The sequence below is a fragment of the Spermophilus citellus genome (genome assembly GCF_964194105.1).
Source record: "Spermophilus citellus genome assembly, chromosome: 8".
NCBI lineage: Eukaryota > Metazoa > Chordata > Mammalia > Rodentia > Sciuridae > Spermophilus > Spermophilus citellus.
The window spans coordinates 37,421,634-37,435,964 of NC_138189.1; positions in this window are offsets into that span (position 1 = coordinate 37,421,634).

The following is a 14,331-nucleotide window of genomic DNA, read 5'->3' on the forward strand; positions in this document are numbered from 1 at the left end:
TGAACATTTCTAAAAAAGAAGAAAGGCACATATTCAATGAATACATGAAAAAATGTTAAAAGTCCTTAGCAGTCAAGGAAATGCAAATCAAAACTGTACTGAAATTTCATTGCACTAACATTTTAATGAAGAATTTTCAAGAATAAAATTATAATTCTTGTTAAGGATATGGGGAGAAAGGTACACTTGTGTATTGTTGGTGGACTGCAAGTTACTACAATTAATTTGGAGAGAGGTAGGAGATTTTTCAAAAGACCAGGAATGGATCCACCATATGTCCCACCTATCACACTTTTATTCAAAAATATGAAAATCAGCAAAATATGGTTATACATATATACCAATGTTTATAACAGCACAATTAACATTAACCAGGTTATGGAACAAGCTTAGGTGCTTATTCAACAGACAAATGGATAAAGAAAATGTGGTTTTACACACAATGAAATTTTACTCAGCTTTTGGATGAATGAAATTATGACATTTGCTGATAAATGGATGGAACTATAAAACATCATGCTAAGTGAAATAAGCCAGATTCAGAAATTCAATAGTAAAATGTTTTCTCTCAATAGTGGAAGCTAGAGAGAGGAGGAATCTCATGAAAATCGAGGGTAAGCCAACAGAGGAGAGGAAGGGGATATAGAGGAAAAGAAAAGGGAATGGCATGGGAAAGAAAATCTGCCAAAAATGCTATATCTAAATATGAGTGTACAATAATGAAACACACACACACACACATACACACATGAGATATAAGTGTGTGTGTGTGTGTGTGTGTGTGTGTGTGTGTGTGTGTGTGTGATGGAAATGGTTTGGATATGAGGCAAGAATATTTGGAGATAAAATTAATGGATTCTGAGAGCTATAACCCAATCAGTCCATCCTAACTTAAATAAAATGACTGGTAATAACCGCAGTCAGGTGGGGTGTGAGTAAGGAGGTGGATCACTGGGGAAAGGCCCTGGGAAGGTTCATCTCTCCTTCCCCCTTCCCTTTCTGTGCCTCCTGACCCCACCCTGAGCTGAGTAGCTTTCCTCCATTGGGCCTTTCTGTCATGAAATGCTGACTCACCTCAGTCCCAGAGGAAGGGATTCAACCATACATGGACTAAACCTTTGGAACATGAGCAAAAATAAACTGTTCTTCTTTTGAGTTGTTCTTGTCAGATATTTTCATCACAGCGACAAAAAAACAAACCTGACAAAATATCTATATGTATGTATTTATTTATATATTTGTTTATATGTGATACAAGGGATAGATCATTAATAATAATAATAGATGGGAGATCAGTACAGCAAAACAAGCAGATCAGGGGAGAGAGAAGGGAAAGGGAAAGTTTCAGGGAATGAGATTGATCAAATTATGTTATATGAATATATGAATATGGAATATTGAACCTTACTATTTGTATAATTATAATGCACCAATAAAATATGAATAGGTACCAATTGATTGTTCTGGGAATACATTTATGTGTATTTAAAAATAGTACCATCTCAGTAAGAGCAAGAAGTATGAACGTGTGAGCTAGACATAGCACCAGTCTAGATTGCTAAAGTCAAACTGAGTCCAGCTTCCATTGTAACCCTTCCTATACTGAATAGTCATATATGTACAAGTATTTGTACTTGAATTTGAATTTTAGTGGCATATACATGCAATTCTTTAGCATGAGAATAATTTAGTTAAGATAAACCCAAGTTTAATGAGAATATGGTTCAGCAACTTCAGAGAAAAGTGGTAAGGACCACTTGAATAAATGGATCATAAAGATCCAAATTTTGAGACTTTTTGAACCTTCAGTAACTGACAGACCCCACTATCTATAGCCTGACAGAATCACTGGAGATAAAGAAGGGAGTAGATTAGGCTTTGGGGGCTAGAAATTGTAGTGTTTAGAATTATTTAACTCCCCCAGCACTTGGCAGCAATCAATCTACAAAGAGGCCTGAGTCAGGGACACTGAAAATACCCTAGAAAACCTCAAAATATTTTAGGGGAGAACTTATTAGAAAGGATTAGAATATTGGTAATAAGAATGGATAACAACTCCTGGAGGTTGGTATTTTTGTGTTAATGAACATGTGGTCTCATTTGCTAGTGAAGATAAATGTGAACAATCATAGATAGCACAGACCTTGACCACAACTCCACAGCTGTCCCTCATCTCTACTCTTTCTGTTATTGTTTCTCTGTATCACTCTTTAAATTCTGACCAAAAAAAGAAATCCACTAAGTTCACTTTACCAGCTACATTCTCTGCAGCTTTGCTTCCAAACCCACCACCAAGGATCAATAACAACTTCAGTTCAACATAGCACTATAATATGAGACACCGTGTACTAGGAACTACATTTGTACTGCCTTTTTTTAAAAAATCCACTCTATCTTGTGTTTATTTTGTTTTGTTTGTTTTAATTCACTCATCTGCTAGATGAAGTCCTTCAGGACACAATCTGTCTTGTTCATATTTGTACCAAATTAAGTGAAATTGAATGTTTGCATGTATGCAGGCCTGATGTAGTAAGGCTATTTTTCTGGATGGATGAGTTAAAATCCTGACAAGAAAAAAAAAGTCTTATTGCAAGAATACCAAGAAAAGAAGAGGCCACAGGAACTATTCCTCTATCTTATTCCTAAGTGACAGAAATCCAGGAGATAGTAAAAATATTCCCAGGGTAAATTTATGTGGGCAAATCTAATGCTTTGGAAAAGATGTACTGTTAACAGAAAATATTTTGGGAAATTGAAAGATAAAATGTCCTTATTGAAAGAATAATATAAAAGTCATAGGAGTATGATAGGACAAATAGTGAAATTTTGTTAAGGAAAATCCTGAATATGTGATCAAGACACACTACTGAAGAAAAGAGTTATTTGACCCAAAGGTAGTGGGTGAAAATGTATGCCAAAGAATGGGAGAAAAAAAAAAAATATATATATATATATATATATATATATATATATATATATATATTCCCCCCCCCAATGTACCTTTAGTTTTATATATTTATGTGCAGTGCTGAGAATCAAACCCAGTGCCCCACACATGTTAGGGAGCACTATACCACTGAGCCCTCACCCCAACCCTGGTAGAAGAATTCTTAACAATAAAATCCTTCAAAGTACATGTGTCAAAAATTACATAAAGACTCTCACAAGGTCAAATGATGCAATTATCAAAATGAATAATGACCCTCATATGTACTTCATAAGAATTGAGTCCTCATTGTAGGTGTTTCAATAAACAAACTTCATATTAACCTTTTCGTCTTTGTCTCACTCTTCTTATTATTTCGTTTTTGTCCTCTGACACCACTTTCCAAATAATCAAACCATTGTCTCTTCTGAAGAGAACCAAACTAAAGCAGGGAAGGGATCAAGATTAAAGGTAAATGAAGAGAGACTGGATCTTCCTTTGAGGCAGCAGAGACAGTTAAAAACATAGATTTGTAGACCTAAAAGTGACTCCCAAAATATGTTTGACAAGTTCTTGGAAACCTGCAATGTTATCTTGTTTGGAAAAAAGAGTCTTTGCAGATGTAATTAAGTTCAAGATCTTTAGATGCAGATAAAATCCTGGAATAACCATGAATCCCCTAAATGCTATCACAAGTATCCTCAGGAGAGACACTACAGGGAGATTTAACAGAGAAGACAAGGAGAAAGAAATTTGGAGACAAAAATCAAAGATTTCAGTTAAGTGGCCATGATCAAAGTAACCTCCAGAAGCTAAAAGTAAGGAAGGGTTTCTTCCCCAGGACATTTGTAGGAAACATGGCCCTACTGATACCTTGGTTTCAGGAATCTGGTCTCCTGAACTCTCAGAGAATAGATTTCTGATGTTGTAAGATAGAAGGTTTATAATAATTTCTAATTATAGCTTCAGAAAATTATGAACATGGATTAAAGTTTGAATAAAATTAGAAGTAGGCCAGAAGGAAGCTGAAAATGTCCTCACCAGATAATCTGATTTCTTTTTAGAATAAGAGACAAGTGCATCATGGGTTTTAGAGGTATCTTGTCCTCTAGAAGTGATTTGGAGTTAGCTTTTGAGAGGAATAGGAGAGAAAGTGACTTAACACAAGAGAAAGAATTTCTGAGAAAAATGGCAAGCTCAGCAGAGGTTGGAAATGATGAATTTATAATGTATTTATTGTCATCTCTTAAGATTTGACAATCAGCAGTAGGAATGCTAATAAGGAGACAAAATTGCTCCAGTCACTTGCCTGAGTTCAGGGGCTGGGCTCAAGATTCAAGAAGAGGAACTGATAAGAGAAATGCAAGATTCTAATACTGAAAAGTAAATGTGTGGTTTAGGGCGGCACTACAATAAGAACACACAGATATGGATTCATTATAAGACTGATGATTTGGGGAGGGAGATATCTAGGTTCTAGAAAAAAGCCAAATCTGTTTAATAAAGCAGTGAACCTCCTGAAAGCAAATTAGCATCAAGAGTTGTTGGGTATCAGGAGAACTCAAGCTTTCCTGCCCCAGATAAGAATGCCTACTGGAGACCTGAGTTGAACTCAGTACGCAAATGAGGAACCAAATGGTCCAATATGTTTTGCACAACCATCATTTTAGATTTCTCACTCTTCTTGCAATATGTTCATCCATTTCTGACATAATTTCTCTTTATTCCCACAGTAAGGAATAGTGGACTGAGGGGAGGGAGATAAAAGAAGCAGGAGAAGAGGGGGTATCTTTACAAACATCACATCATAGGACCTTACAACCAGTATCCTTGTTTATGTATCTCTATCTGTAGTTTACAGGGAAATGAGATTTGAGAAATTAAGCAACCCACAATAACACAAATAGTAAATGAAAAGGCAATATTCACACTGACTTCAAGTCAATGCTTTTACTCATTACCTGATCCCCAGGAGTTCCATGGCAATCCCCCGGTTATGCTTATTTTAAGCAGCATTCTCAAATCTCCCAAACTCTTATCTTTCTCTTCTAACATACTTTTGCAATTCTATGGATTACTTAAATTATTTGTTAACAAAAGTTATAAATACTTACTAAACTGGAAAAGTCTGTAGGTTGAGAGAAATTAAATGATAAACTCTGACAATAATAGGCATTATGACTGCTTTCATGATTTTACAGGATCAATGGAAGAAACCAATTTCTTCCATTTCTACAGCCTGGCTGTTAAATCTAACTGGCAAACTATTTGGTTTCTAGTCTGGATTATATCTCTTTCAGAGAGAGGATGGAAACACTGTGTTAAGACTGTTGTGGTCCTTGGCAGTGAATTTCAACAAGTTTTCAATAGTTACAAGTGGAAAATACATAAGTGACAGGACTATGCATTGGAGAGAAATGATTTAAGAAAGCAAGATGTTTGTGTGTACTGGTATACATTCTTTTAAGCCCAAGTCACTATTTCAAGTTAAATATAAGTTTCAGGCAAAACATCTTTGATATTTATTATTGATGTACAGGGAGGTAGGTAGAACAAAAGTAATTTTAGAGTTTGCTATGGCAACATATGTAAGAGTATTCCATCCTATGTCATGGATAAAAAACATTCCCTATGTTTCTTCAGAGGCTCCTCATTAACATTGTATAGAGACTAATTCCAGGTACTTTTAAGTATTTTTCCCTTACGAGGAAGGAAGTATGTGACAGAGAAAGAAGTTGTAAACTTTCAGAGAAATTATAATATGTCAAAAATATTTTAATACAAGAATTTTTTAAGTATTTTAGTAGCATGTATGTTCAATATCAACATTTTTATGATATTTCTCAACATTTCCTCTCTTCTTTTCCAAGTTAAACAATTTCTAGGATCATTAGGAATATTGTAAATGTATCTAAACAAAAATTTAGATGGTGGAAGCATTCATTGTGTGCATCAAACACTGTTCCTTGCCTAAATGAACAGGTCTTTTCCAATATCCAACTCTGTTCCATGCATGAATGTTCGTTTTTATATGAATATCTTTCTTTGCCAAACATTTAAAATGCTTGCTTTCAATTAGAGTTTAAGAAAAATTCCTTACTTTGCTCATTATAAAATTGATAATTGAACCTTTTATTTAATAGAAATCAATAAAGTAAAACTGCTTTATGGTTTGGAGGACATATTAGTAAATCAAATTAATTAACTGTACCTTATAGAATAAAGGCTATGGCAAAAGCTCAAGCAAGCATTTGGCTCCTCATCTATGACTTCCAACTTCCTCAAATGTGTACATGACTTTAGGCAAATACAAATCTCTCCCTTGCTTAATCTTTCCAAATGCAAAAATGACTTCATAATTTATTAACTTATTTAACCATTTCAATAAATACTTTGTGTATGTTCAATATTTTCCAGTTACTGGGGATTTAACAGTGAATATGATAAATCAGATTCAAATTATTTTCATTACGAAGCCCTTGAAGCTTATGGGTCCCATTTAACAGGAAGACAATTCTCCTGGTCATGATTTATCTACCTAGTCATCTTTCATTTCTAAATTAAAGTATAGGCCTTCTGTAATTATCCTATTGAATGGACATCTACTTTATTCCTATCATTTTCTATTACAAAATAGGGTTTGATATGCTTAACTTGATAAATCAATTTTTGCAATTATTTCATTTATATCACTGAATGAAAGTCCCATACAGTAGCAAACTCACTGTACTTCTAATAAAATGAACAATGTCCTATGCATGGTAGATTAGTGATGTCTTTCTTGAATTAACTAATTAAATAAATAAATTAAGAAGATAAATAAAAAGTTCTTGCCATTGTGAAATTACCTTCTAATGGAGATTCCATTCTAAAGGAAAAATTATCCTAGAACCAATTTTCATATGTAATGATATGCAAAAGTCTTAAGAAAAGAGAACTAACTGAATCTGAAACTCTGCTTGCTAAACAATTAGCTCAAAGTTCAAGACATTTGATTTTATTACTTCTATCTCTACAAGTGGCCCCACAAGGAAAAATAACTGTGTACGATTTTGATTCTCATTCTTCTGAGCTTGTTTCTCTCGTTAAATAAAATTATTCAGTCATTCTCTTGAATAATATGGTTATGAGATTTTTTTTGGAAGGCTAAAGATTGCCTAACAGGAGGTCATTATGGGATGGCTAAAGATGTCAGGCTTAAATTGTGCTCAATTTTTGCCTTTCTAAATCGTGCCCCCATTTTCTGTTCCATTTCTGGATATAGGAATAGAGTCCACTTTTCCCAAAGTTCATGCATATGTGACAAAGCAATGGATGTTAAATAAAAAAGAGAAACTGGATGCTTAGTAGGCAACTCATAATATCTAGTATACTTTTGAAAGAATTAATGGATTTAAATGAATTCAAGATTTTTTTTTACCATGATATGCTCAAAAAGTTAAAAAAAAAGTTAACGGAATGAGTCTTTATATTTTGTTCTGCTATTTGTAAGTTTATGTAGATTACTGAAATGTCATCCTAAAAATATCTAAAATGGGCTAATTGCAACTTTACATTGCCACTTTCAGTCCTTGAATTTTTATAGTTCCCTAATGTCTTTTGTAGCCGCTTAATTTCTTTATGCTTCGGTGGTCATGGCTAATGCGTGTCACATAGCTGTTGGGAGTGGAGTGACCTGAAAACTGTCCAAGCCATTGAATGAAGAGCAACTCTGAAAAGACAATTAAATATCAGAGAATTTTTCAAGGGAGGTCAAGTTAAGGTCTCACACAGTGTCCTTGTAAGTTTAGCTGTGACTGTTATTTCAAAGTTATCTAACTTTATTTTATATACTTTTAAAAAATATTTATTTTTTAGTTTTAGTTGGACACAATACCTTTATTTTTTAAAATTTATTATTATGTGGTGCTGAGGATTGAATCCAGGGCCTTGCACGTGCTAGGTGAGCGCTCTACCACTGAGTCATAACCCAGTACCTGTTTTATATTTTTAAAATAAATTTTTAAATTCATTTTTTGGTATTGGGGATCAAACCCATGGGTATTTAACCACTAAGCCACATCCTCAGCCCTCTTTATTTTTTTATTTTGAGACAAAGTCTTGCTAAGTTGCTTGGGGCTTTACTGAGTTGCTGAGATGGACTTTGAACTTTTGATCCTCCTTCCTCAGCCTCCCAAGCCCCTGTGATTACCAGGCATGTGCCACTGCATCCAGCTAAAATAAATTTATTTTTAACTGTTATATAAACATGCCAAATTTACCTATTAGTGAAGTATCATGTGATTTTTCCATACATGTATACATTGTGTAACCAGGTGAAACATATCTATCTCTTCAAACATTTACCACTTCTTTATGATGAACACATTCAAAATCCTTTCCCCTAGCTTTTTGAGATACAAAGTACAGAATCATTGTGTATTGTCACTCCACTGTGCAATGTGGCAAGGTATAGGAGCTCTTTTGGGTGTATTTTATTTAGATTTTTTTCCAAATCTTCTTTATAACTATAATTTACTCTGTTTAAGTTGCTCACTTTTGCTGTTTTGGTTCTCTTATTTGTTAAATGGAGATGTCTCAAAAATGTTACACTCCATTCACAATATCCTCAAAAAAAAAATAAATAAAATACTTGGGAATCAACCTAACAAAAGAGGTGAAAGATTTATACAATGAAAACTACAGAACCCTAAAGAGAGAAGTAGAAGAAGATCTTAGAAGATGGAAAAATATACCCTGTTCATGGATAGGCAGAACTAACATCATCAAAATGGCGATATTACCAAAAGTTCTCTATAGGTTTAATGCAATGCCAATCAAAATCCCAAAGGCATTTCTTGTAGAAATAGATAAAGCAATCATGAAATTCATATGGAAAAATAAAAGACCCAGAATAGCAAAAGCAATTCTAAACAGGAAGTGTGAATCAGGCGGTATAGTGATACCAGATTTCAAACTATATTACAGAGCAATAGTAACAAAAACAGCACGGTACTGGTACCAAAACAGGCGGGTGGACCAGTGGTATAGAATAGAGGACACAGAGACTAATCCACAAAGTTACAACTATCTTATATTTGATAAAGGGGCTAAAAGCATGCAATGGAGGAAGGATAGCATCTTCAACAAATGGTGTTGGGAAAACTGGAAATCCATATGCAACAAAATGAAGCTGAATCCCTGTCTCTCGCCATGCACAAAAGTTAACTCAAAATGGATCAAGGAGCTTGATATCAAATCAGAGACTCTGTGTCTGATAGAAGAAAAAGTTGGCTCCGATCTACATATTGTGGGGTCGGGCTCCAAATTCCTTAATAAGACACCCATAGCACAAGAGTTAATAACAAGAATCAACAAATGGGACTTACTTAAACTAAAAAGTTTTTTCTCAGCAAGAGAAACAATAAGAGAGGTAAATAGGGAGCCTACATCCTGGGAACAAATTTTTACTCCTCACACTTCAGATAGAGCCCTAATATCCAGAGTATACAAAGAACTCAAAAAATTAGACAATAAGATAACAAATAACCCAATCAACAAATGGGCCAAGGACCTGAACAGACACTTCTCAGAGGAGGATATACAATCAATCAACAAGTACATGAAAAAATGCTCACCATCTCTAGCAGTCAGAGAAATGCAAATCAAAACCACCCTAAGATACCATCTCACTCCAGTAAGATTGGCAGCCACTATGAAGTCAAACAACAAGAAGTGCTGGCGAGGATGTGGAGAAAAGGGTACACTTGTACATTGCTGGTGGGACTGCAAATTGGTGCGGCCAATTTGGAAAGCAGTTTGGAGATTCCTGGGAAAGATGGGAATGGAACCACCATTTGACCCTGCTATTGCCCTTCTAGGACTATTCCCTGAAGACCTTAAAAGAGCATGCTACAGGGATACTGCCACATCGATGTTCATAGCAGCACAATTCACAATAGCTAGACTGTGGAACCAACCCAGATGCCCTTCAATAGATGAATGGATAAAAAAAATGTGGCATCTATACACAATGGAATACTATGCAGCAATAAAAAATGACAAAATCATAGAATTTTCAGGGAAATGGATGGCACTAGAGCAGATTATGCTTAGTGAAGCTAGCCAATCCCTAAAAAACAAATACCAAATATCTTCTTTGATATAATGAGAGCAACTATGAACAGAGCAGGGAGGAAGAGCAGGGAGAAAAGATTAACATTAAACAGAGACATGAGATGGGAGGGAAAGGGAGAGACAAGGGAAATTGCATGGAAATGAAGGAAGACCCTCATTGCTATACAAAATTACATATAAGAGGTTGTGAGGGGAATGGGAAAATAAACAAGGAGAGAAATGAATTACAGTAGATGGGGTAGAGAGAGAAGATGGGAGGGGAGGGGAGAGGGGATAGTAGGGGATAGGAAAGGTAGCAGAATACAACAATTACTAATAGGGCATTATGTAAAATTGTGGATGGGGGTTCATAACCCACTTCAATCTAATGTATGAAATATGATATGTCAAGAGCTTTGTAATGTTGTGAACAACCAATAAAAAAATAAAATTAAATTAAAAAAAATAAAATGTCAAAATAAAAAAATGTTAATGCAGTTCCAACATTCTGCAAACACTGGTGGCTAAAACATGACTATTATCATGTTATCCATCTGCTCCTGAAGCTACACAGGCTCCCAAATACCTGCTGCTTCTATATTAAATCCCTCTATTTGTATTTCAAGGTTCTCCACCATCTGGATTGCTCTGTTTTGTGTTCTCACTTCTCTGGTATGGTAGAAGAGGAGTTGGTTAACTTCAGGAACATAACTGAGTATTGTCCCAGTGCCACTCTGAGTGCATCTATGCCCCAGCACTTAACTATGGACTGTTCCTTATCAGTTAAGGCAAAAAACTTACAGGAGAGAAAAGCATTGAGAGACTTTGATATTATCATGACACTTGAACACAGGATCAATACACAAGTCTTTTGGAACCGTTTTAATGTTTCCAAACTGCCTTGGTGAGTTAAAAACAGTAGGAGCTGCATAGTAGGCCTATTCAGAAACTCTACATTATGATACATGAATACTTAGTTTGATAACTATAAACCAGTTGTATGAATATATTAAGTATATAAGAATAGTTAAAATAATAATCTGTATTTCCAACATTTTTAGGATCATTTTAATTTTCATCAAGACAGGTTTTTTAATTTGAAGTTTAAAATTATTACTAAATTATGGAAGTAAGTTTTATATTATGTATTTTTACACTCACTTATCTATAGTGGTGCAAGAAAGCTTTATTGGATTTGTTGTGTCAAAAAAAAACCTTTCAAAATAAAGCAAGAGTCATAAACTAAATTATAGTAATGAAAGGATTGTGAATAAATTAATACTAAAAAGTTTTGTCAATTGGCTCAGAATTACACACTGTCAAATTAAATTCTATCTGGCAGCCATAATTAATAGTGGAGCATCAAAACTACAATGTGCACTGGCTGACATACTTGCTAGAGGTGCAATGGAAGCAACAAAACATAAATAGATTTCAAATTTGAGATCTAAAGAAATATTCAAATTTAAATTATCTTATAAAAAGGGCACTGAGGTAAAAGCTGACAAATAAATGTTTAATATTTTATATATGAGTAGAATTGTTCTGTGAGCTTATTATAAGTAGTATCTGGGCTGCTAAAACTAGCAGTACATGTGTACATTGTTGCTGAGGTTTTAGAGAAAGACTACTTCTCAGGCATTAATTTAAAAATACAAGATGAAATTGCAGCAAGAGAGTTCAATGATAGATCAACTTTAGATAAGACAATAGATCAGCTTCAGAAGCAAACTAATGATATGGGAGAACACATGGGATAAGTAAAGCTAACAAAGTATTTTTATTGCAATTTAGCAAATAAGGAGAAATTCTTAGCATGGCAATTTCACCAGTATATGTACATTTTGTAGATGAAAATTTATTAGTTTGATTGCTGGAAAGCACAGCTAAGCCTGAAGTGTATAAACCATTCAATTTGTAGAGAGTACACATTCTGTTTAGGAAAATGATCTGATGGTACATCTGCAAAGGCAAGGAAATGCTCTGGAGTAATCTTGAAGATTTCAGAGCTTGTGCTTGATCATTGTTCCCCACACTCTGTCCATCACAGGAATGTTTTGATATTTAAAAAGAGTTAAGTGCTCTAAATAATGTTTAGTGACAAAGTTAAAAAGTGTAATTTACTAAAAACTGAGATGTCAAATTTGAGAATATTCTTTAGTAGGAGATTATCTGAAAGCTGATGTTAAACTGTTGCTACGTATTAACATACAATGGCAACTAAAAAGAAAACTTCTGTTTAAAATATTTGGATTACAGAATAAAATCTTAGCTCCCAGTATTTCTGCAATTAAAAAATTAATTGAGTCTCAACATTGTAAAGTTGGGAATTTAGCATTGAGAGTTATTTCAATGATGTTAATACTTCCATGTAAAGAAGGAATCCATTTTATTCAATGGCAGAAAAGAGTTAAAGACAAAAACAAAAGTGAGAAGCTTATATACACAATGGAATATTACTCAGCAATAAAAGAGAATAAAATCATGGCATTTGTAGGTAAATGAATGTAGTCAGAGAAGATAACGCCAAGTGAAGTTAGCCAATCCCAAAAAGAATCAGCAGGCTGATTCATGGTGGGAAAGGGAGAGGGAGCAGGGGAGGAATAGGCTAACTCTAGATGGGGCAGAGTTGTTGGAGGGTAAGGGAGAGCGCATGGGGTTATAAATGATTTCTGAGAGCCACAGCCGGAGTCGGAATGGCCCCTGGCATTCTGCCAATAGTATTGGTTGAGAGGCAAGCCATTAAGATGATGCTGGATTGATTTGGTTGTATATTAGACCTTTACTGTCCGCCTAGGCCTGCTACTTTGGAGTTCTCATGCTACTTTAGAGTTCTCGTGGGGATTCCTGGAGAATTCCCATTGGTTGGGGAAGTGCAGGAGGAGGGATTTCCGGTTGTTGGGTCCTGAAGGAGCCGCTTGGCATTCGGGAGAGTTCCAGGGGAGCGTGTGGAGTGTGCTGGTGGAGTTCAGAAATAAAGTTTGTTCCTGCTTCAGTGGCTCATGGTTTGTGCCCAGCCAGACTGTGGCAAATGATGGTGGAATGTGATGATCATTATTATCCAAAGTACATATATGAAGACACGAATTGGTGTGAATATACTTTGTATACAACCAGAGATATGAAAAATTGTGTTCTATATGTGTAATAAGAATTGTAATGCATTCTGTTGTCATATATAATTTTTTTTAAAAGAGTTCTTGTACAAAATGTTATGATGTGGCCAGAATTTTACAACAATTATTAAGTAGATAGTATTGATCTGGATAGTTCATATCTGTAAAAATTATTGACAGGCCTGATGCAAAGTTGATGAATGATTTAAATTTCTTTTCAATTAAAAGAATATCCACCTATCAGATATTAATGTCATCCAAAATCAGTTTTTTTTCATCATAAGTTAAATTGAAATATTAACTTGTAGGATAAATTGTGGCACCTGATACTGGTGAAGCTTTGATAGCGAATTTTGAAATTCATGGATAAAAGTAAAACATAAATTCTTTAACTTTAATGAAATTGCCTTAAAAATCACTTCTTTTATTACTATCAACATATTTTTGAGAAAATTATCACTCTGTGATGACTTTAAAATTAATGGAGTAGATTTCATGCTATTCTCTGTGAATCATGTTGCCAATATAGTACCTGTATTAGATAAGTTAACAAGCAAGAAGGAAGTCAATTTGTTATTTAAAAATGTATGGTTTTATGTGTAGGTGGTCTCCTGAAACTATGAAATAGGAAACAAAAGGAATTAATATTTTAGTCATCACTTTAATTTCTATTATGGCCCTACAAATTCAAGAATAATGCCGATTATTTATATGAAGCACAAGAATATGTGTGCTTTTTTGGAAAATTTACCTATTATGTGTTAAGTTTGCTTGGATTTTATTTATTTACATCTGATATTTTACTCTTATAGCTTTTTAATTATTTTTCCTTTTTAATTGACAAAGTTACATACATTTATTATGTAAACATGATGCTTTGATCTATCTATTTTTATATTGTGGAAGAGCTAAACCAAGCTCTGTAACATGCATTATCTTGCATGATTGTTATTTATTTATTTTATTTATTTTTTGGTTAGGGCACTGAATATCTATACTTTTTACGTTTTCAATAATAAAATGTAGGTTGCTATGAACTGTAATCACCATGCTAAGGATCCCAGGTGTTGACTGATATGGGATCAGTATCTCCTAGGAAAAGCAAAAATTTTAATCATTTTTTAATAGTTTTGACCAAATTATCCTATAGGCCTGGAAGTATGTGCATTTAAGCAGAAACCAGAAATATACTAG